We start from the raw sequence: 24,496 nt of genomic DNA, 5'->3' as shown, positions 1-24,496 counted from the left end.
GCACAGCTGAGTCGAGTCCTTGGCAAATCCCCAGAGTGAATGAGCAGCCCCCTGCCCCACTCCCTGCGCCTTCCCCTACTCCCCAAAGCAGGTCCCTCCTCAGCAGTTAGTTATGGAATTCTCCCCCCTTCCACAGTATATCTTTTTTTTTAAATATTTTTTTCCATCAAGGTCATCTTCTGTTTTTCTTTTTTTTTTAATTATTTTTTTCCTTCTTTCCTCTTTTTTTCCTGTCTTCCTAATACACATTTTTTTTTTTAGTAAGGGGAACACCATGAAGTCGCTCTAGCCCGGCCCCTATAGACGCGACTCCGGGGCCTGCTATTAAAACCACTATTAGAACTGAGATGCAGAACTGTTGTAGTTAGTGGTCCGGGCACGGTATCTGGCTTGTGGGAAACCTCGGTCTGTTGTGCTGATGCCTGGTCTGTTGGTTCATTTGGGGATCACCTTGATTTGTCTTCCTCTAAATAGGGACTCATCTAAGGCCGGGGAAGTCCTCACTGACTCTTTGTCTGAGAACTCTATATATGCAGACCCTTTGGGATGACCACTAAATTTGTCACAGAGTATGGTAACACGGTTAACCGAACCACAGCCATGAAAGTGAGCTTCCAGCTCTTCTGCTGTTGTACCATAGTCCACATTGCCAACATAGATGGAATGGGCATCAGCCTCCATCTTCTCCTCAATAGACATGATCACTGGACCAGCATTGCCTGGAGGTGGACTCATATTTATTTGCTTCTCTACCTAGTTCTGTAGCTCCTTTAGCTTTTCCGCTTCTTCCTCCATTTCCCTGACTAGAGTTTTGATTGCTTCCAGCTCTGGCTCTTCAGTGGTGCCGTCCCCTGGGTCACCCTCGACCAGTCTGGACTCCTCCTCCTCCTGACTGCCAGGGACTCCTGAGCCAGGCCCAGGGCCCCCCCCCAAGCTCCTAGTGGGGTGCAGGGGCGGGGCTGCTCCTCTTCAGGCTTTGGCTCTGGCTCCAGCTCCAGCAGCAGCTCCTCGGGCTCCAGCCACTGGCCCGGGCACAAGATGGAGCCACCACCCTGACCTGGAGCCCCCCACCCCCGCCCACCCCATGTGAGTTCTTTGTTTATTTTGGAGATTAACCCTTTGTCTGAGATATCATTGGCAAACATGTTTTTCCATAGAGTTGGTTCTCTTTTTATTTTAATACTGTTTTCTTTAGCCACACAGAAGCTATTTTTTTAAATATTTTATTTATTTATTTTTCGAGAGAGGGGAAGGGAAGGAGAAAGAGTGGGAGAGAAACATCAATGTATGGTTGCCTCTCATGCATCCCCTGCTGGGAACTGGCCTGCAACCCAGGCATGTGGCCTGACTGGGAATCGAACCTTGATACTCTGGTTCGCAGGCCCGCGCTCAATCCACTGAGTTATGCCAGCCAGGGCAGAAGCTTTCTATTTTGATGAGATCCTATTTGTTTATTCTTTCCTTTATGTCCCTTGCTGCAGGGTACATGTCTGTATAAATGTTGCTGCGTGAAATATCTGAGATTTTCCTGCCAATGTTTTCCTCTAGGATTTAAATGGTGTCACAGCTTATATTTAACTATTTTACCCACCTTAAATTTATTTTGGCGTGCGGTGCAAGTTGGTGCTTGAGTTTCATTTTTTTGCACATAGCTGTCCAGTTTTCCCAACACCATTTGTTGAAGAGGCTATCTTTACTCCATTTTATGTTACTTACCCCTTTGTCAAATATTAATTGCCCGTAGAGACTTGGGTTTATTTCTGGGCTCTCTGTTCTGTTCCATTGGTCTATGTGCCTGTTTTTATGCCAGTACCAGGCTGTTCTGATTACAGTGGCCTTGTAATACAGTTTGATATCAGGTATTGTGATCCCTCCTACTTTGTTCTTCTTTCTCAAAATTGCAGCTGCTATTTGGGGTCATTTATGGTTCCATATAGATTTTTGAAGTGCTTGTTCTATGTCTGTGAAATATGCCATTGGTACTTTAATAGGTATTCCATTGAATCTGTAAACTGCTTTAGGTTTTTTAAATGCACATGGAACATTTTTAATTTTTAAAGATAGACCACATGATAGGACACAAAACGAGCCTCAACAAATTCAAGAAAATTAAAATCATACCAAGCATTTTTTCTGACCACAAGAGACTGAAGCTGAAAACCAACCCCAAAGGAAGAAACCCAAAACATCCAAAATCATGGAGATTGTTTGGCATTCTATTAAAAAACAAAATATACTTCTGATGGCAGACAAACATCTAAACAGTTTGTCTTCAAAGTTTACTAAAATTCTGTTCATAACAGAATACTTAAATTTTAATTTAATGGTTATAACAACTTATAAAATATTATAATCCTGGTTTTGGAAAAAAGGATTATTTTGCAGCAGATCAACTGTCTTAAAGATAACATCAAGTTAATATAAATAATTAATAATCAAATTAATTCAGTATACATGAAGGCATGTGAGATTTTTGAAGGCAACAAGGACAGGAGGGAGTGCAGTTCTAGGGAAATGGGAGCCGTGCTGAAATCTGTTCTGACATCATGCTATTTCCTGCAGTGTGTTTTCCAATTCTGAAACTGCATAGTGTCTGGGGAATGGTCTGATACCAAGAAGTAGAGAAAATTATCTTTTAGTAATTTTTTAGACTCAGAAGTCAACAAATAGATACATGAAGACTTATGCATCAGTTTGAATGCATATCAGAGCTGTGGAACACTGCAGACTTATTTGGGGGCACGAGAAGGCTATGCCTTATGTAGGATCAGAAATGATCCAGTGAGTAGAGACTCTTAAAATATAATAGATCTTTTAGTCATTTTGGTCTGAAATAAATTAAGTGATTCATCTCTTTGTCTTCTTGCAAATGTAATAGTGAATCCTTTATATAGCAAGAAAAGTTACCCAAGGACTTTAGAAAATTTTAAATGTGAGGCCTAGCATTTAATGACAATACCTTACCCAGAATCCCAAATCACCAATTCAAAAGAACTTAAGCACCCCTGGGTTCACAGCAGCGCTATTTATAGTAGCCAAGAGCTGGAAACAGCCTAAGTACCCATCAGTACATAAGTGGATGAAAAAAATGTGGTACACTTAGACAGTGGAATACTATGCAGCAGAAAGAAAGAAGGAACCTCTACCCTTCATGACAGCATGGATGGAACTGGAGAATATTATGCTAATTGAAATAACCCGTCCGCCAAGATGGAGAAGTAGGTGGAGGATCCACCTCACCTCTGTGCACAACCAAATCTAAGAACAACTATTTTTAACAGCAGTCACAACCAAGCCACACGGAAAATCGACAATACGGAGTCCAACCGAGGGCGCTGATCGCCAGCGAGCTGGCTGCCGGAGCGCACAGGGAAGAGGCGCGGTGGGTCGGTCGGTCGCGCGCATTTATGTGCGGAGAAACCAGTGAGAAGGGAAACGTGCGCGGTGCAGCAGGCTCGCACAATTAGGATCGGATAAGCAAGCCCGAGGCGTGTGAGTGACTGGATGCGCTGGGCTAGCGGAGAGGAACGCCATTGCTCCCTCTCTGACCCCGCCCCCACACGCAGCGTCACAAACCAGCGACCTGAGTCGCCCCGTCCTGGTAAACAACTAAGGCTTCGCTCCGCTCACTTAACAGCACGAATAAACCAAAAATGGCTCTAGGACAACTCAGAGCCCCAGAACCCATAGACCTAAGTGATGAAGAAATAGCCAGTCTTTCAGATGCACAGTTCAAAACACTGGTTATAAGGATCCTTACAGAACTGGTTGATTTCAGTCACAAATTAGAGAAACATATGGAAGCTAAATTAATTGAAATGAATGGTGATACAAAAGATACCAATAGTAATGGAAAGAAAATTGGGACTCAAATCAAGGGAGAGGACCAGACGGAAGAAAAAAATGATCAAACAGAAAGGAATGAAGAAATAAGAATTCAGAAAAATGAGGAGAAGCTTAGGAACCTCCAAGACATCTTTAAACGTTCCAACATCCGAATTATAGGGGTACCAGAAGGGGGAAAGGCACAACCACCAGTTGAAAAATTATTTGAACAAATAATAAAGGAGAATTTCCCCAAGATGGCAAAGGAAATAGACTTCCGAGAAATCCAGGAAGCTCAGAGAGTCCCAAAGAAGTTGGACCCAAGAAGGAACACACCAAGGCACATCATAATTACGTTAGCCAAGATTAAAATGAAGGAGAGAATCCTAGAAGCAGCAAGAGCTAAGGGGACAGTCACCTACAAAGGAGTTCCCATCAGACTGTCAGCTGATTTCTCAAAAGAGACCTTACAGGCAAGAAGGGGCTGGAAAGAGGTATTCCAAGTCATGAAAACCAAAGATCTACAACCAAGATTGCTCTACCCAGCAAAACTTTCATTTAGAATGGAAGGACAGATAAAGTGCTTCTCAGATAAGACCAAATTCAAGGAGTTCATCATCACCAAGCCCTTATTATATGAAATGTTAAAGGGACTTACCTAAGAAAAAGAAGATAAAAAAGATGAACAGTGAAAGGACAGCAAACTCACAGTTATTAAGAACCACACCTAAAACAAAAGCAAACTAAGAGGATAGCTAGATCAGGAGCAGAACCATAGAAATGAAGATCTCATGGAGGGTTAGCAACAGGGGAGTGGGAGGAGGGGAAGGGAGGAGAAGGTACAGAAAATAAGTAGCATAGACAGTAGATAGAAAATAGATAGGGGGGAGGGTAAGAATAGTAGGGGGAAATACAGAATCTAAAGAATTTGAGACACATGTTCATGAACTAAAGGGGGAAATGGTGGGGGAGGGGTATGCAGGGTGGAGGGGAAGGGAGGGGGGAATAGAGCAAATGTAATGGCATAATCAATAAAAAAAAAAAAAAAGAAATAACCCAGTTGGTGAAAGACAAATGCCCTATGGTCTCACCTATAAGATGAATCTAATAAACAAAATAAACTAACAAACTAAATAGAACCACAGGCATGACAACTAGGAACAAACTGAAAATGATAAGAGGGAAGGAGGTAATGGTGGAAAGAAGGGGAAGGCACTGGACAAAGAACATGTATGAATGACACAGGTACATGGACAACAGTGTGGGAACTGAATATGGTAGTGGAGGGTAGAGTAAGGTAAAGGGGTAAAATTGGATAACAGTAAAAAATGATAAGAAAGAAAAAAGAAGTGGCTTAAGTCTAAAGAAAACACTCAGAACTACCCAGTTCATCTAGGTTTTGGAATTTTTAGATACTTTTATAAACTAGTCCACATGTACACAAATATAGAGAAAATATGTTAAAATATTAGTAAAGATGGCTTGTAGCATCAGATACTGAAAAACACAAACATAAATTCAAATGCACATTATAGAAACAGAAAATAAAATAACCAAAATAAAGTGCTCAAGATATGGATTTAACAGGAACTTTGTTGTAACAGAACAGATTCTAAGTAAACTGAAATGCATGCTAGAAAAATATCTGTATAGAAAACATGTAAGAAAATGATATAATAGAAAAAAAGAATGGAAAATCTTACATGTTATTTATTAAAATCACATTAGATGAATACAGAGGAAGAGATGGAGGGAGGAAGGAAGAAAAAGAGAGAGACAGAGAGGGCAATGTGAAAAGGTAGTGGATGAATGTTTTCCAAAATTCACAAATGCACATTAAGTCAGTTATTCAAGAATCTGTGCAAATATCGATCAGAATAAATACAAAGTAAATCAGAAGAAAAGAGGAGTATCTTCCACAAAGTCAAAAAAGAAATAGCCAAACTTTCAGATGCACAGTTTGAAACACTGGTGATCAGGATGCTCACAGAACTGGTTGATTTTAGTCACAAATTAGAGGAACATATGAAGGCTAAACTAATTGAAATGAATGGCAATGCACAGGAAACCAACAGTAATGGAAAGGAAACTGGGACTCAAATCAAAGGAGTGGACCAGAAGGAGGAAAAAAATGACCAACCAGAAAAGAATGAAGAAACAAGAATTCAAAAAAATGAGGAGAGGCTTAGGAACCTCCAGGACATCTTTAAACACTCCAACATCCGAATTATAGGGGTACCAGAATGGGGAAAGGAACAGATACCAGTGGAAAACTTATTTGAACGAATAATAAAAGAGAATTTCCCCAATCTGGCAAAGGAAATAGACTTCCAGGAAATCCAGGAAGCTCAGAGAATCCCAAAGAAGTTGGACCCAAGAAGAAATACACCAAGGCACATCATCATTATATTAGCCAAGATTAAAATGAAAGAGAATCCTAGAAGCAGCAAGAGCTAAGGGGACAGTCACCTACAAAGGAGTTCCCATCAGAATGTCAGCTGATTTCTCAAAAGAGACCTTACAGGCAATAAGGGGCTGGAAAGAGGTATTCCAAGTCATGAAATCCAAAGACCTACAACCAAGATTGCTCTATCCAGCAAAACTTTCATTTAGAATGGAAGGGCAGATAAAGTGCTTCTCAGATAAGATCAAATTCAAGGAGTTCATTATCACCAAGCCATTATTATATGAAATGTTAAGGGGGCTTATCTAAGAAAAAGAAGATAAAAAATATGAACAGTGAAAGAACAGCAAACTCACAGTTGTTAACAACCACATCTAAAACAAAAGCAAGCTAAAATCAGGAGCAGCTAGATCAGGAGCAGAACCATAGAAACTAAGATCTCATGGAGGGTTAGCAACAGGGGAGTGGGAGGAGAAGGGGGGAGAAGGTACAGAAAATAATTAGCATAGACGGTAGGTAGAAATAGATAGGGGGAGGGCAAGAATAGTATGGGAAATATAGAATCCAAAGAACTTGAGACACATGGTCATAAACTAAAGGGGGGGAATGGTAGGGGTGGAGAGGTGCAGGGTGGAGGGGAATGAAGGAGAGGAATAGAACAACTATAACAGTATAATCAATAAAATAAAAATTAAAAAAAGAAAAAAAAGCCATGTTACCTTTAAAGGATAAAAATAAAATTAAATTCTAAATCCATAAATTTTGAAAATCTGAATTTAATGGATGCTATCTTTAAAGTAATTTGCATAAAATTATATAACTGCTCCAACAAAAAGAAAACATCCTTCAAAATTGAAGTAAAAGTAAACACATGTTCATAGAAACAAAAGCTGAAAGCCTTCCGTGCCAGTACACCTGCGCTAAAACAAATTTAAAGAAAGCCCTTTAGGAAGAAGAAAAATAATCCCAGACAGAAATATGCAAATACAGGAAGGAAGTAATTCAGGAGTTACATAAAAGGTAAATATGAGTTAAATATCAATAAATATTAGCTGTAAACAAACTTGTAACAAGATTATTAATGTTGCGTTGAATTTAACATATGGTAAATATAAAGAATGTGGTAGTTTTGTAGAGATAGTACAGTGATAATATTGATTTTTAAGTTACTAAGGATTTTTTCTCTTTGGGATAAATAAACAAAAAATATTATAAAAATAAGAATATGTCAATATAATACAGAAAAAAATTGAATAATGACCAGGATATCAACTCTATAGGGCTCTCAGGCACTATTAATTTTGAAATAATGAAAGTATATACATGGCTTTTTTGAACCTAATAATTAATATCTATAGCAACCTCCACACAGAATTGAATTTTTGTGCAAGTCTAATTATGCTGCTCTATTCTGTTTCTATTAGACATCTTTGAAGGTATATGTGTGAAAATCACTTATGTTTTCTCATAACATAACATCAATTAATGATTTTCTTCTACTGAAGTCTATTTTAACTATGAGAACTATTTCTTGATCCAATATGTTCACTTTTTTACATATTTTAATCACATTGTTATCTTCATTAGAATAAATAGCTTATACTGATCCTATTATCCCACATTTTCAGAAAATTTGACAGTTGATAACTAGAAGGCTATTAAATGAATATACTTGCCATCAGCTCTTGATATAACTATATCTTTAGCATTTTAGCTCTTAATAAAGTAAGGAAAGGCAAAGCTGCATAATGGGGTCTCATTAGTTTTCTGTCCAAGGCCAATGATAAAAGACTTCTGGGGTAATTGAATCATATTTTCAAAATTCATATACTTAACTTGATTTTTACCCCAAATCACATTTTTGATACTGAGCAATGACAATTTGACTGTTATTCTGTATCATTTTATCAAATTTCCTCTCTAGAGAAATAAAATTACTATTATTCAAGAACTTCTTAATATTTATAACTAAATAAAGATACTGTTCAACAAGCTTGCTATTATATAGTACATCACACACTAGTGTATGATGTAAAGAAAACAGTTTTAATAAGTATAGAGTTCTATATCTTACAAAGCAAAAATAAATAGTAAGCTTTACCGTATCATAAGTATGCTTCAAATTATACTCTTTCTGTACTTTTGAGATTGATTGGCAACATGTCTATTTTGACTTCATAAGATATTTATATTTTAAATTTCTAAATGACAAGTTAGAGCATGAGTTTCAGAGGTTTAATATTTAAGTAGCTACTTCATGACTTCTGGCCAAGAAGGAGGCAGAGGTAGATACTCTTTGCCTCCTCTAACAACCAAAAGAAGGACAACAACAAATTAAAAAAACAAAGAACAGTCAGAGCTGGCAGAAAATAGAACTGTATGGAAGTCTGACAACCAAGGAGTTAAAGAAAAAACACTCATTCAGACAGGTAGGAGGGGTGGACACCGGCAGCCAGATGGAGACAGGCAGCTGGAAGGAGAGGACTTGTGGCAAGGCTGCAGCTGGATGTTCCCACATCCTGGTGCAGATAAACTGGGTGGAACAACTGGGGAGACCTAGTTGGTCCCAGAGTTGGTCCCTAGTTGATCCCAGAGACGCGGTTGGGGAGACCCAGGGTTCCAGTGTGGGGAAATAAAGCCTCAAAACCACAGAATAAAAAAAAACTTGTGGTGGTTAAGGTGGCAGGAAAAATTCCCAGCCCTACAGGAGAGCTCATTGGACAGACCCATGGGGTCCTAGAATGTACAGAAACCCACCCACTGGGCATCAGCACCAGGAGGGCATAATTTGCTTTTGGATAATGGGTAAAGTAACTGAAAGAGAGCTGAGAGCTGAACAAGCAGCATTGTTCCCTCTCTGAGCCCTAACCCACATACAGTACCGCAAGGTAGCAACCTGGATGGCCCCACCCTAGTGAACACCTAAGGCTCCACCACTTATGTGTAGCAGGAGCACCAAGACAAAAAAAAGAAAATGGCCCAAATGAAAGAACAGCTCAAAGCTCCAGAAAAAAAAATACCACTAAGCATTGAAGAGATAGCCAACCTATCAGATGCAGAGTTCAAAACACTGGTAATCAGGATGCTCACAAAATTTGTTCAGTATTTTTGCAAAATAGAGGAGAATGTGAAGGCTGTGAAAACTGAAATAAAGGAAAATGTATAGGGAAACAACACAGAAGGGAAGGAAACCAGGACTCAGATCAAGGATTTGGAGCAGAAGGAAGACATAAAACTTTGACCAGAACAGAATGAAGAAATAATAATTCAAAAAAAAAATGAGGAGAGACCTAGGAACCTCCAGGACAACTTTAAACATTCTAGCATCTGAATCATAGGGGGTCCAGAAGGAGAAGAGGGAAATCAGGATATTGAAAACTTATTTGAAAAATAATGAAGGAGAACTTTCCCAGTCTGATCAAGGAAATAGAGTTCCAGGAAGTCCAGGTAGTTCAGAGAGTGTCAAAGAAGTTGAACCCAAGGAAGCACACACCAAGGCACATCATAATTACCTTACCCAAGATTACAGATAAGGAGGGAATCTTAAAAGCAGCAAAGGGAAAGGGAGACAGTTACCTATAAAGGAGTTCCCATTAGACTATCAGCTGATTTCTCGAAAGCAGCCTTGCAGGCAAGGAGGGGCTGGAAAGAAGTATTCTAAGTCATGAAAAACAAGGACCTACATCCAAGATTACTCTATCCAGCAAAGCTATCATTTAGAATGGAAGGGCAGATGAAGTGCTTCTCAGACAAGGTAAAGCTAAAGGAGTTCTTCATCACCACACCCTTATTATATGAAATGTTAAAGGGACTTATCTATGAAAAAGAAGATCAAAACTATAAACAGAAAAATGACAACAAACTCATAATTATCAACAGCAGAACCTTAAAAAAACAACTAGAACAGGAACAGAATCACAGAACTAGAGATCACATGGAGGGTTAACAGTGGTGAGGGAAAAGGGGGAGAATGGAGGAAAAGACATAAATGGTTGGTACAAAATAGACAGGGGGAGGTTAAGAATAGTATAGGAAATGGGGAAGCAAAAGCACTTATATGTATGACCTATGGACCTGAACTAAGGGCTGGGGGGATGTGGATGGGAGGGAGTGTGCAGGGCAGAGGAGAATAAAGGCGGGGAATGGGACAACTTTAATAGCATAATTCTAAAAATGTATTAAAGAAATTTAAGTAGCTACTATTTCATGAATTTGGATAATAAATTCTATTCTTATATGCCCAAGTGTGTATTTAGTAATTAATCACTTCGATTCTGATCCAACATCTTAATACTATGCTTCCATCCAAGTTTTTCTATTATAAGTGCAAGAACATCTGTTTTATAACTGCAGATTGTGCTCACAACTTGTTACAAACTCCCAGGAGATGTTGACGTTGCTGGTGGAGACACACATTCTGAAAACCCCCAGCATAGACCAATCCCACAAATTACTAAGTGAAGTTTGGTTATGTGATAGTCCTCAGGATGGTCTTTCTCCCATTTAGCAAATAAGCAGAAAAAGCATAAATTGTTATGTGTTTTAAATGGTATATTGTAGATATTGTGTTTGTTTTAAGGAACATGTATTGCATGATAGAAAACCCATGTATTAATTTATAGGAATTAAATTACTGCTTTCACAAAAACAGAAGAAAAAGAAAAATAGAACAGTGTTTATAGCTACAAACACTCTAAAATTTTTCAACCTTTTTTTTAAACCAGTAATCCAGGCGAGCCCATGCTAGAACCCACTCCTCTCAATGGAAAGTTGTTCACATCTTTTAAGCTGGGAAAGAGAAACCTCTGCTCTCCTGCATCCTCATTGTCTTTCTTTCACATCAGGCCATGCTATCCTTCCTCATCACTATTTTCTATCCACTATGTAGTTAGACCTTCTTCATCAGGCACAGCATTGCTTGTCTTGAGATAAAATTAGCAATCATATTAACAAATTGTATCTGCCATTTCCTTGAACTTGTGGACCCCAACACTTTCACTTAACCACACATTAGTTTTTCAACCCTCTGTTGTATGCTGACATTTTTATCATAAAAAATCATCAAACCTCTGAAATTATGAAACAGTAAACTCTACTATTATAAATTATTTTTCTTAAATGCATATCATTCATTTACTCCTATTTATCTATGTCCTTCTTCTTGGGTGTGCTAAATTGTACAATGCCAATGCTGCTGAGCTAGGAACTATTTCCCAGAACTTCCTTCCCTGTATTACACAGGTCAGAATTGACAGGAAGAAAAACTTCAATGGAATCTGAAAGGTGTATGTGAAGCTGTAGACCTACCTTACTATCAGGAAGTCATTGCTATCAGATATGTCAATGAACAAAGTAAACAAAATGAAAAAAAAAACACTTGGGCTCATCTACTCTTCCACCATTCTCTCTGCTTGTCCTGGTAATCAATAGAAGCTCCTCTGTCATAACCAAGCAGCGATAACTATATGGAGGTAACAGTAATATTACTAATCATGACTGGGGCTGAGGAGGTTCCCTGGAGATGGGTCTTGCAGTGCTAAAACTAGACCAGTCCCAAGGAAATTAGATGGCAAGGTCATTGCAGAAATGGGTTCTAAACGACCTCTCCATGATGTTCCTTGAGTGGCTAGGTATGCTCGGCTTCTCTGATTTCCCTGCAGGCTCTAAGTTGTCCATCAGACTCTGCACCTAGGAGGAACAATTAGCCAATGATTCTTTCTCATATGCTTCAAAATTTTCTTCCAGTCATTAACTTCTCCAGCTTCTTTTACATTTGTTTAAAGTTTATATAATATACACTTATTCCCATGGTACTTATGGTGGTTTTAGAGTCCATGAGAGAATAACTATAACAGATGAAGCAGAAAATCTAATTAATTGTTGATTATTATTTTCTCAAATCAGTAACTTGTTGTGTTTTCTGCATTTTCTACCTGGGACACTGAACATGCATTTTCCAGAGTTCACTTCTAAATATATCTAAACCCTTGTTATATTATCAATTCTATCCAAACTGAATGACAAATCTTCAACAAGGATGAATCTGATAATTTGGTGTATATGCTTCTGAATGAGAAAGGCTAAACAAGGTTGAAGAAAATCACATAAATCTCATAATTTAATGGCCCCTGATGTCATGTGACCTGATCACCCAACACACCTTGCAAGCAAGCCCCTTATAATTTGAGTCAAACCTCAAAATTTCTCAAGTGTTCTCTAAACATTGATTACCATTCAATAACTACTCTCTTTCACTTCAATTTCAAAAACAAAATAAAACCCATTAAATAAAGTATCCTCAATTAAATAAAATATCCTTCTATTTAGTGACCTCCATTTATTAATTATTTATAAACTAGTATATTTAATGGTGCTATAATTATTTCTACCTATTTTAAATATAGTACAGTTTATCACATCTATTTAAAGTTATTGTTTATTTTTAAGCTTGTTCTGTTAATGCACATGCTCATTTTCCTCTCACAGTTAAAATTCTTCAGTTTGATCTATACTCTGATTTCCTTTTCCTAAATCCAGTTCATGTCTTCAAACAGCACCTTCTTTTTTCACTTTCCTAACACTGCCTTGTTCAAGGTTAACAAATCTAGAAAATGATCTTTAAAGCTTAGCTATTTTTTTCCTCATCATATGGCATTTCTGGTTTGCCTTCCATCACTTTGTTTATATCTTATGAAATGTGCCTTATAAAATCAGAGCTATTGTTTTCATCTACAATTGTATAGAAATTGTTATTCTGCTATGAATAACTAGAAAACTAGGACTTACAAATGAAACACTACCTTTCAACATTACACAAGAGTCAACAAAGAATTATTTCCCAGAGAACAAAAACAAACATAATAAGCTTCAAATTTTCCCCAGACTATTGCCCAGCAGGTGTGTTCAGGCTACAAAGTAAAGAACAAAAAAGAGGTCTTATTGAGTTTAAGAGTCAGATATTAGACTTTAAGAAGGGTAGTGAGATGAATTGTTTAAAGCAGAGAACCGGTGAGGAAGGTACTGAAAATAAAGTCCTGGGGATTTAGAGAGGGGCCCCTCAAGTCTTTGCTTGGATACTATGTGGACATGTGTGAGATGAAAACTCATGAGAATTAATAAAATAAAGAAACACAGAAAAATAGTAGGTCACATATTTCTGGGAACTTATGCAATGCTAGTAGTAGTTTGTGTTACCACCAAGCAGAGTGGAAAAGAAAATTCAACATAAATGAGACATGAGATATAGTCCTTAGAAAAGTCATACTTTAGAAGTTGAATAAATTAGTCCCAAATTAAAAGCTGCCTTGGACTTGCAATAACAAAGCTTAAAAGCAAGCCCTGAGAAGTTCAAACTGATTGGGAAATATGTAACTATTAATCAAAATAAAATATAAAACACTGTAAGGAAAACAGTATTCAAGAACATAAAATTCGCAGATCTTAGAAACTCAAATCTCCAAGCACAACAATATATAAAACCACTACACCAAGAGGTAATAATCAAATTTCAGAAAACAAATGATTAAAATAAAATAAAACATTGTCTTAAAAACAGCCAAAAAAAAGCAGGGGTTAAAAATAAAAAAGCAGGGGTTCACAAATTTAGTTCATGACCTTTTTGTACACAATCCATGAGTCAAGAATAAGTTTTACACTTTAAATTCTTGTAAAAAAAAAAAGAGGGTGGGGAAAGACCATATAACAGGGATTATAGGAGGACAACAATGCCTAAAATATTTTCTCTCTAATCCTTTACATAAAACTTGATGACCCTTTGTATAGAGGAATAAGGTAAGAACAACGATAGACTTCTCAGAAGTTATGAGGCTGAAAGACTCAGAATAATATACTTAAAATGCCAATAAATAAATAAATAAATAAGTCTGTCAACCTGAAATTTCATTCCCAGAAAAATGATTCTTGAAAAATAAAGTGTTTTATTTGTCTCTACATAATGAAATTCCTATAAAAATTAGTAAATTTCTAAGAAGATGAGATTTAGATAGAGATGACTCACTTTAAGTAGTTATACTTAATGTTATTTTTAATTGATTGGAACAATGGACTTAACATGGCTTACTTAACAACTATGACACTAGTTAATTATGCTTGTTGGTTTACTTAGTAAGTAAAAATCATTATACCATGCATAATTGGCTATGATGCTAAATTTGAGATTTTCCCTAAGGGGTTAAAATAATGTTATAGGTAAAGTAAGTTTTGATACATTTAAAGACTCTGAAGCATATCAGTGTAGTGAGGATTATGATTACAAAAGCAGATACATTTAGTTTTGGAAATTATGATTACAAAACAGAATAAAAAGCATATCACTAAATTTCAAATCATCAGAAAGCTAGTAAAATATGGAAAACATAAAGAATTAGGCAATGTAGAAAAAAGAAAAATTATTTCTCTATGATAATTAACAAGATTTTAATAATCTTAAAAATTAACAAGTGAATAAGTGGATTTTGTAGTTATATTTTATAAAAGAAAAAGATAATCAATAAAGGTGGTAGAATAAAATACCAAAAGAGAAAGCAAAACAAACAGAAAAAAAAAACAGTAAAATCAGACTATCAGAAAAATGCAAGAGCATTAAAAGCATGAATTCATATAAAAATAAAGATGTAGAATTTAAATAAACACAAATAAGTTTAGCTCAAAGACTAGAAAAATAGGTAGGATGTTTGGTGAACTTAGCGTGGAGGGAGTCAGAACTAGCTCACACCATTCAGGAATATTCTTTGATGAAGTAAGTCTAGGAAACATATGTATAAATCCCTTCTATCATTTCTAAACCACCTTTCTTCTTTCTCATATTTGATTGACAAAGAATTTATTTCCAAGGAAATTTCAACAGATATTCTCACACCAAAAACATATTACTGTATTTTTTTGGACTATAAGATGCATCCCCCCCCAGATTTGGGAGGGAAATGAGGGTGTCTTATAGTCTAAATGTAGCTTACCCGGCTCACTGTGGGGGAGAGGGCTGCGGTGGAATGGGGTCACAAATTATTAAATATTTTACCACATTTTTTCTTCAAAAATTTTTTTCCTATTTTCCTCTTCTAAAACCTAGGTGCATCTTATGGTCCAGTGTGTCTTACAGCCCTAAAAATAAGGTATATAACTCCAAAAGTGCACCATGATATATTTTATGCTATGGGGAAAATATAACTAAAAATAATGCCATTATGTTTTTGTAAATGTAAAAAATATGGTGGAATGAAATTAAAGACAGATGCTATTAATAATGTAAAAAGCAATTGTACTTAAAAATCAGTTCTACTTAGTTTTTTGGAGTTGTCAATTCAATTTCATTCCCTGATATCAAGGTTCCTTTAAGTGAAATCATAGTACTAAAGGGACCCTCCATGAAAAATCATAAAACCTTTGTTGTGTAACATGATGCTATTTCTTTATGTTTACTCTCAGCTTCTTCTAATTAAGAAACTGAAATGACCATACTGAGTCCCTTAGGAGGCTAATGCCTTTCCTTAGTACTCTTTCATGCCCAGGAAAATAAAACAGGGAGAGTGGGCAAACAATAGCCATTACTACCTTGATCGGGAAATGGCTGCCAGAAAGCCTCATATCCTTGGTTGTATTTGATGAATTATCAGTTCAGTATTTTGGGACTTTGTTCATCTATAATTGACCAAGAAAGTGATGAGCTACAGATGGTTGAGGTTTTTTATGGCACTGAAGCAGAATGCAACAGTTTGTATGCTTTTTACACAGGCAAGCAGTTAAGTTTCACAAGTAAAGCGTAAAAATAACTTCTGTGCATAGATAACACAGTTCATCTGTAAAAATATGGGGTAAAACCAACCCCTACGAGCATTTCAGTCGAACAAACAAGGAATTACAATGAATAATGTTGCTGCAATATAACAGATGCAGGACAATGACAGTCTGGCTGATATATAAACATAAAAATGTTTTAGACAGAAAGCCACATGGCACTACAGTTTCTTGTTTATTTAAAAAGTTAGAATCTAAAATCAAGTTAGTGATACTTAAGACACAAGTCTCTACTTGTGTTTGTTTATGGTTGGGGTTTTATTTAATTTTAGATTTAAGAAATAGGCTTCCTTAAAAGTCAAACTTTGTCTTCCAAATAAAATGAAGTTAAAGTAAACTAACATTTACATTAGGATTATATGAAAAGCTGTGATATAAAATATTTTTTTAACTTTCTGTCACCAGGCTTTCAAATGCAAATAGAGTTATTTGGTAAATTCATGTACCTTTGATTGCCATCCAGAATATTTTCAAAATGAGGGAACTAGTTAATGAAAATAATGTTGGAGACTTGGTCTGTTTTATTTACTTCTGTAATTTCTGCATTTAATGTCAAAGCATTCAATAAACATATGAGGGGATAGCCAGAAAAATGTCATTTATTTATTTAAAAATTGTGCGTTTATTCTTACATGTCACCTTCAGAGTACTCTCCATTTGATGTAATGCACCTACTGAGATGTTTTTCCACTACTCAGAACAGTTTTTCAACTTGTCAATTTTGATGTGTTTTAGTGCTTCTGCTATTTTTTTTGTTTCACTTCTTTCCCTTTGAGAAAAAGGGCAAAATATTGTTCTTCTTTTTTTATTTTTATTTTTATTTATTTTTTTAAAGTTTATTTTATTGATTATGCTATTACAGCTGTCCCATATTTTTCTCCCTCTGAGACCCCCCACAGCATTCTACTGCCCCCATTTAAAAAATTTTATTGATTATGCCATTACAGTTGTTCTATTTCCCCCCTTCATTCCCTTCCACCCTACACACCCCTTCCCACCATTCCTCCCTTTAGTTTATGACCACGTGTCTCAAGTTCTTTAGATTATTTCTATATTTCCCATACTATTTTTACCCTCCCCCCTATTTTCTATCTATTGTCTATGCTACTTATTTTCTGTGCCTTCTCTCCCCTTCTCCTTCTCTGACTCTCCTGTTGCTAACCCTCCATGTGATCTTCATTTCTATGGTTCTGCTCCTGATCTAGCTGTCCTCTTAGTTTGTTTTTGTTTTAGGTGTGGTTGTTAACAACTGTGAGTTTGCTGTCCTTTCACTGTTCATCTTTTTTATCTTCTTTTTCTTAGGTAAGTCCCTTTAACATTTCATATAATAAGGGCTTGGTGATGATGAACTCCTTGAATTTGATCTTATCTGAGAAGCACTTTATCTGTCCTTCCATTCTAAAAAGCTTTGCTGGATAGAGCAATCTTGGATGTAGGTCCTTGCCTTTCATGACTTGGAATACTTCTTTCTAGCCCCTCTTGCCTGTAAGGTCTCTTTTGAGAAATCAGCCGACAGTCTGATGGGAACCAAAATATTTTTCTTTGAGGACTTTTTTCATCCAGGAAAACAAACAAACAAAAAAGTCATTCAGGGAGAGATTGGGTGAAGAGAGAAGGTGGGGCACAAGAGTCATGCTATTTTTGGTCAAAAACTGCTGAGCACTCAGCATGGTTTTGGCTGGTGCACTCGTAAATCACCCATCATGAAATACACAATACTTGTTGAAAGAGACATTTAAAACAAAAACAACAACAAAAAAGAAACACTTAAGCCAAATGCAGCTCTCACAAAAATACCGCCTGGTACACTGATACGGATGGGTTCCTAGAACACTCACCTAGTGGGGGAAGCCTGTACTAAGAAGGGCCCACCCTCCAGAAGATAATTTCATATGTGGGGGTGTCAGCCCTTGTATTTTGTTTAAACAAATATATTGAATATATATAACCATTCAAATAATGTTAATAAATATCAACTTATGTTATAGTGTAAAGGAGTGAAATACAAGCCTATATATATATATATATATTCTATTCCCTGGTAAAAGTTATGCCTGGATAAACGTTAAGAAAGAGCCTAGATGTTAAAACTATTTTCTCTTTGAGATAATTAAAAATACTTCTTTTTTCTTCTGTATTATTTCTTGACTGGCAAAATAGCTATCTTAATTTATTTAGTTTGAATATAAATAATTAAATGTACTTCATATACTATCAAATATTTGAAAAGAGTAAGGGTTTTGGTTAGTTTTATTTTTATATTAAATAACATTTATTTTATCTTTATATAAAAACATTGATGTGTTTGACAGGAAGACTGGAAGAATTTTAAAAAACAAACATTTCCTCTGCTCGCTACACTAGAAATTATTGCACACAGTCGCTTAAAAGAATGTGGCCTTTTGTTGCTTTTCTGAAATTAGCCATAATTTTGGCTCTTCTCTCCCGATGTCTTATAACTTTCCTTCAGTTGCTCAAGTACAGGTTTTCTGAATATGTTGGTGGTGCATGAAGTCCTGGATGGTGGCAACACCTTTAAAGACAGATTCTCTTTCACCCTTGGATTCTTGGTTTTCTTATTCATTTAATAAACAAACATTTATGAAGGCCCTATTATGTGTTATATACTCTGTGGATATAAAAAGCCTGCACAGGAAAAAAAACCTGTAGACTTGGCTTTCTAGGTGCATTACTTTAATGAATTGAGTGACTTTGGGCAAATTTGTGAATGTAATCTACAGACATCCTTACGCTGAGATCACATACAGGCACCTACCTGTTTATAGTTCACATGTTCAAATATAAAGCACTACTACCAAATATACACCATCACCTAAATATATCCCACGAGTGAGAAGTTTCTCAACTATAATCCAGTCCACGCAGCAAGCAGCATCTGCATTTTCCTGGTCTGTTATCTGTTTACTTAGCAGTTTCAGGATATGTCATTCATTGCTCAACCAACTCAGACAATGTCGTGACTGCAGTATTTGGTACCCACAGTCAAGCAAAGCTGTTGAGACTGAATCACATGTGCCTTTCCAACCAGGTTTCATCAGTTCATGCCAACATGTGAACCTCAGCCCCTCCAACCACACAGTCATACTTTGCCTTCCTCCCTGTCACCTACATCTAAATATGCAAGTCCTTACCCTTAATTCTCTTTTTCTGCTAAATCCAATCCATCAGCTTTGTCCTCTGGGACCATTATCCCCTAATTAAGCTACATCTCCTACAGCACCAAGCTCTTTTCAACAAATTTCTCGTCTTCCTGTCATAACTCAAATCTGGATCTCTCTTGAGGATGTGAAAGTTCTCTAAGGTCCCTCCTATTTACATTCCATACCTGCTTCTATCTTTCAAAAATCCTGTTTTATTGTTCCATTAAAATCTAAAGAACTATAAGTCTTCTACAATTAACCCCTCAGTATTTTATTTACTAAATTATATCAGTTGACTTTTGGTGACCATCTACATTCCTTCAGAATCTAACAACTGGTTGACAGTATTTAGTCATAAGCCACACACTTAATTTTTCTTCACTCATTTTGATTACTTTCAAATCCCTAAATTCTTAGTTATCTTACCAGCTTTTCTTTAAAGTACCGTCTTCACTAATGTCTGCTCATCCCTGCTCACTCCTTGATACACAGGTTTTTTTTCAAAGCTCTATTAAATGTTCTATAGTATCACCATAACTTCTCCTTTAATATTTTGTAAACTATTCCCACTAAAGCTATTTTAAAGCTATATATCTTAATATGATTTTATTTTTAGATGCTTAAATTTTATTTTATTTAGTTTACCACTCACTTTTTTTAAAGTGAGATATTCTACTTGAAAGCATCATACACAGAAGGAGGAGTGATAGGGCTAAAACTGAATGTGTAGTTACAGACAAAACAAGCAGGCTTGAAAGAATGAATGACAGGCTGGAATTTAATGAAAAGTGAAGCTGTTTCATAACTTACAGTTTGAATTATGTGATTCAGTTTTATTTAAGACACAATCAAGATTAGAGTTTTACAAAAGTAGACTGTCATGAAAGAAGAGTTTAGCCATTTACACTGGCTAAATACACATTAGTCAATGCTCTTTGATGTATTGACCCCCCTCCAATGAAAATGTATGCCTATAAGAATATTTGCATGTATATAGTCTGGCTGGTGTAGCTCAGTGGATTGAGCATGGGTCTGTGAAGCAAAGGGTTGCTTGTTCTATTCCCAGTCAGGGCACATGCCTGGGTTGCAGGCCAGGTCCCCAGTAGGGGACACATGAGAAGCATTGATGTGAGAGACACATGAGAGAAACACACATGGATGTTTCTCTCCCACTCTTTCTCCTTCCCATCCCCTCTCTCTAAAAATAAATAAATAAATAAAATATTTAAAAAAATATTTGTGTATATAGATTAGGTGATAAATAGATGATAGATATAGGCAGATATAGATATAGATATAGATGATGTATTGCAGATTTATCCCTAATAACCCAGAACTGGAAACCCAAATGTCTACAAGAAAGTAGACAGATAGAAAAATTACAGCGTACTCACACAATGGAATAATACTCATCAATAAAGGAGGGATGAATTATTGATATACACACAAAATGTCTGAGTCTCAGAAATATTCTGAATAAGAGAAGTCTGATTTAAGAATGCATAATGTATTATTCAATTTAATGAAATTTGCAAATTATGATGTCTAATTTATAGTAACAGAAAGCATGTCAGATTTTTTCTGGGTTTGGAGTGCAATGAAGGCTCATTGCAAAAGATCATGAAGGGACTGTTTTGAGTTGATGAAAATGTTCTCTTGATAATGGTAGTGATTATAAATGTAGAGACATTTTTTAATTTTTCAAACTTTACACTTAAAACAGGTATTTCATTGTAGTTAAATTGTACCTTATTACAGTTTGTTTTTTATTGTTTTGTATTTCTTAAATGATGAAGGGAGTTAATAGTATTTGGAAGTTTTTAAAAATCTTCTAACAATGTGGAGCGTCACTGGACCTCCCATTTATCGGTGGTGATAATGCACTTTGGAAGACAGTTCGGTAGATTTTTACAACACGAAACATACTCTTACCATATGAACCCAAAATCCTGCCCTTTGGAATTTACCCATACCAAAGTTGGGTGTTGAAAACATGTGTCCACACATAAACCTGCACACAGATGTTTTGTGACAGCTTCCTTCATAATTGCCAAAACTTGGCAGTAAAAAAGATGCCCCTCAGTAGGGGAGATGGTGAATACACTGTGGTAAATCCTTGCAATAGAATACTATTCAGTGCTAAAAATCAACCAGCTATCAAGCCAGGGCAAGAAAAGGAGGAACTTAAGTGGTATTTACTAAGTCAAAGAAGACAATTGAAAAAGTATATACCATGTGTTCCTCACTATACAAGTGTCTAAAAAAGGCAAAATTATGGTGGCAGTAAAAAGATCAATGGCTGGCAGGAGGCATGGGGTGGAGGTTGAGTTGGCAGACCAGAGAGGATTTTTAGGGCAGTGAAAATAAATGATAGTACTATAATGGGAGATACATGTCATTATATATTTGTCGTAACCAACAGAATGTATGACATTAAGAGTAAAAATTAATGTGAACTATGAACTTTGAGTAGTCATGATGTGTCAGTGTAGGCTAACCGATTGCCCCAAATGGACCACTCTAGTGGCGGACGTTGCTAGTGGGGGAGGCTCTGCATACCTCATGAATGTGCTGTTGCATCTTAGTCTTTCATGTGGCACATCATGTGACCTTTGAAGTTCATAAATACATTGTGATTTTTTACTTTCAGATTCATGAAATGTAATTTGGGTTAGCTTTGCTTTTTAAGCTACAACTCAAAATATCATAATAATGTCATAATGAAGAAATTAAGAATTAAATAAATTTTTATTGATTGTAACATTTGTCTTTTGTCTTTCGTAATTACCAAAGTACTTGACTCATATTTCTCTTATATGTATGTATATATGTAGATGTTCAAATTGCAGTTTTTAAGTACCATAATTATACCAGGAAGGTTGCACATTCATTTACCCTTTTGAACTTTTTTCTTGCTCACTTTTACTTTTCTTTATTTGCACTCTTGACACTATTACAGATGACTTTATTCACCCCTTTTTGCCCTCTTCCACCCAGCCCCTGCCCCCCTCTTTCCTCTGGATTGCACTACACTGTTGTCTGTGTCTATGAGTTATGCATATATGTTCTTTGGCTAATCCCCTCACTATCTTTTATCTAGTCCCCTCTAACAGCTGCCAGTCTTTTCCACATGTCCATACCTTTGTTTCTATTTTGTTCATTACTTTATTTTATTCATTAGATTCCATATATAAGTGAGATAATAAGGAATTTGTTTTCCTCTGACAGGCTTATTTCACTTACCTTAATAATTTCAGGTCTATTTATGCTGTCACAAATGATAAGATTTCCTTCTTTTTTACCTCCATGTAGTATTTCATTGTGTAAATGTACCATATCATCTTTATCCACTCATCTACTGTTGGGTACTTGGGCTGTTTCTAGATCTTGGTTAGTGTAAATATCGCTGCTATGAGCACAGGGGTGCATATATTCTTTTGAATTAGGGTTTGTGAGTCTTAGGATAAATTCCCAGAAGTGGGACCACTGGGTAAAAGAAGTTCAATTTTTTTTTTGAGGAAACTCCATATTATTTTCCTCATCCCACCAACAGTGCACGAGGGTTCCCTTTTCTCTGCATCCTGGATGGTGCTTGTTGTTTGTTGATTTACTGATAGTAGCCATTCTGGCAGATGTGAGGTAAGAGATAGCTTATTGTGGTTATAATTTTTATCTCTGTGATGATTAGTGATGTTGAGCATTTTTATATGTCTATTGGCCATCTGCATGCCCTCTCTGGAGTAGTGTGTATTCAGGTGATTTGTCCATCTTTCAACTGGATTGTCTGTTTTCCCGGTGTTCAGTTGCATAAGTTCCTCATGTATTTTGGAAATTAACACCCTATCAGGTATATTAATATCATTGGTGAATATGTCTCCTGTACAGTGGGTTCCCATCATCTATAGTTAGACCTGTACCTGGTTTTGATAGCCTTTGTCTTTCTTTAAAGTATTTCATTTCATCCAATTCTTCTACCTCCTCCAAGTTGCATGATACAACTCCCACCCCAACGCTAATTTAGCATATAACCTTCTCTTACCTATTTTACTTACATTGACATTATCATTTCTATTGGCAACATTCCCAATGCTGGAAGTCAAGCTAAGCAGTGAAAAATTTATTTAGGCATAAATAACAACTTAACTTTTAAAATAAAATAAAATTCATAGTTTATTAATACCATAAGTCTTTTGCAGTTAAATATTATAAGTTAAAGTATTCATCATTTTTATGACTAAAACATCCAATAGATTTTGTATGTTTTCAAGGGGTACTGTTTCACTTTCAAAAATATTTCTGAACTTATTAGCTATTCAGATTCAATTATTTGCTCCTTTCAACAAATCAGGCTAAGCAAACTCCCTGAAGCCACCAGAAAGTTCAGTTCAGTGTACAGCTATATTCCATCACGTAAAGGGGTCAAGGGTGCCAGCAGTTCCCTGTTCCTCTAAGCCAAGTCCAGCCCCAACCCAAGGAAAAGCCAGATTTTTACAATGAAACTAAAATATAGACTTACAGTATGGAAAATTACTTTTTAAAGTATTTCTACCTTATTTTCTCAAATATGAAAATACTTAAAAGTAGTTTGAATAAGTCAGATGTCAAGAAACTACTAAGCAAATAGAGAAACAGTAAATTCTTAAGATAGATGCTATTTCTCTGAATAATCTGATTCATTCCTAAACTCTCAGCCTAAATTAATCTCCTCAAATTGAAATCCAGGACCTTTTTCCATGTTGCTTTTTCCTTGAGAAAAATGTTAAAATCCCATTTCACATCAATCTTCACCTCCTCAGGGAAATAACTCCAACTTCTCATAGAATATGTTTTTACCATATATTGATATAACTCCTTGATTAATGAAAGTTTTCATGAAATTAACAGCTCAGATAAGTTGTTTTTTGTTGTTGTTGTTCTCATCACCATATTATCAGCAACAAACAGATTTGGCAATTACAAAAAGATCAATGACTATCACTCCATTGACCCAAACAAAGAATCACTCACTAACCCACCACAAGTCAAGGAGATGGCTTGTATTGCTTATCTACTTAAACATGCGTTAACATAGAGAAAGCCACGTTATGAGGATTTTGAACAGATCTGACTAAAAGGAGACATGAGTTAGGTGATGAGTGAACACAGGCTTAAGTAAAAGAAGAGCAAAATGGAAGTGAACAGATGGATAATTAGTTGAAAATTATAATAGTTATATGAACTGATAAGTGAAGGATATGGATTTATAGCACTACAGGTTTCACACAGTAAAATGTCACCATTTAGAGTCACTAAA

At 36.1% G+C, this 24,496-nt stretch overlaps 1 pseudogene; it reads right to left on the bottom strand.

Annotated features, from left to right (window-relative positions):
* Positions 1 to 257: 257 nt before the first annotated feature.
* Positions 258 to 21,783, bottom strand: LOC119042000 (polyadenylate-binding protein 2-like; annotated as a pseudogene).
* Positions 21,784 to 24,496: the final 2,713 nt, after the last annotated feature.

This window comes from Artibeus jamaicensis, unplaced genomic scaffold, assembly GCF_021234435.1.
Source record: "Artibeus jamaicensis isolate MK-2021 breed Jamaican fruit bat unplaced genomic scaffold, CSHL_Jam_final contig_415, whole genome shotgun sequence".
NCBI classification, from domain to species: domain Eukaryota; kingdom Metazoa; phylum Chordata; class Mammalia; order Chiroptera; family Phyllostomidae; genus Artibeus; species Artibeus jamaicensis.
This window is presented reverse-complemented; position numbering and strand designations above follow the sequence as displayed.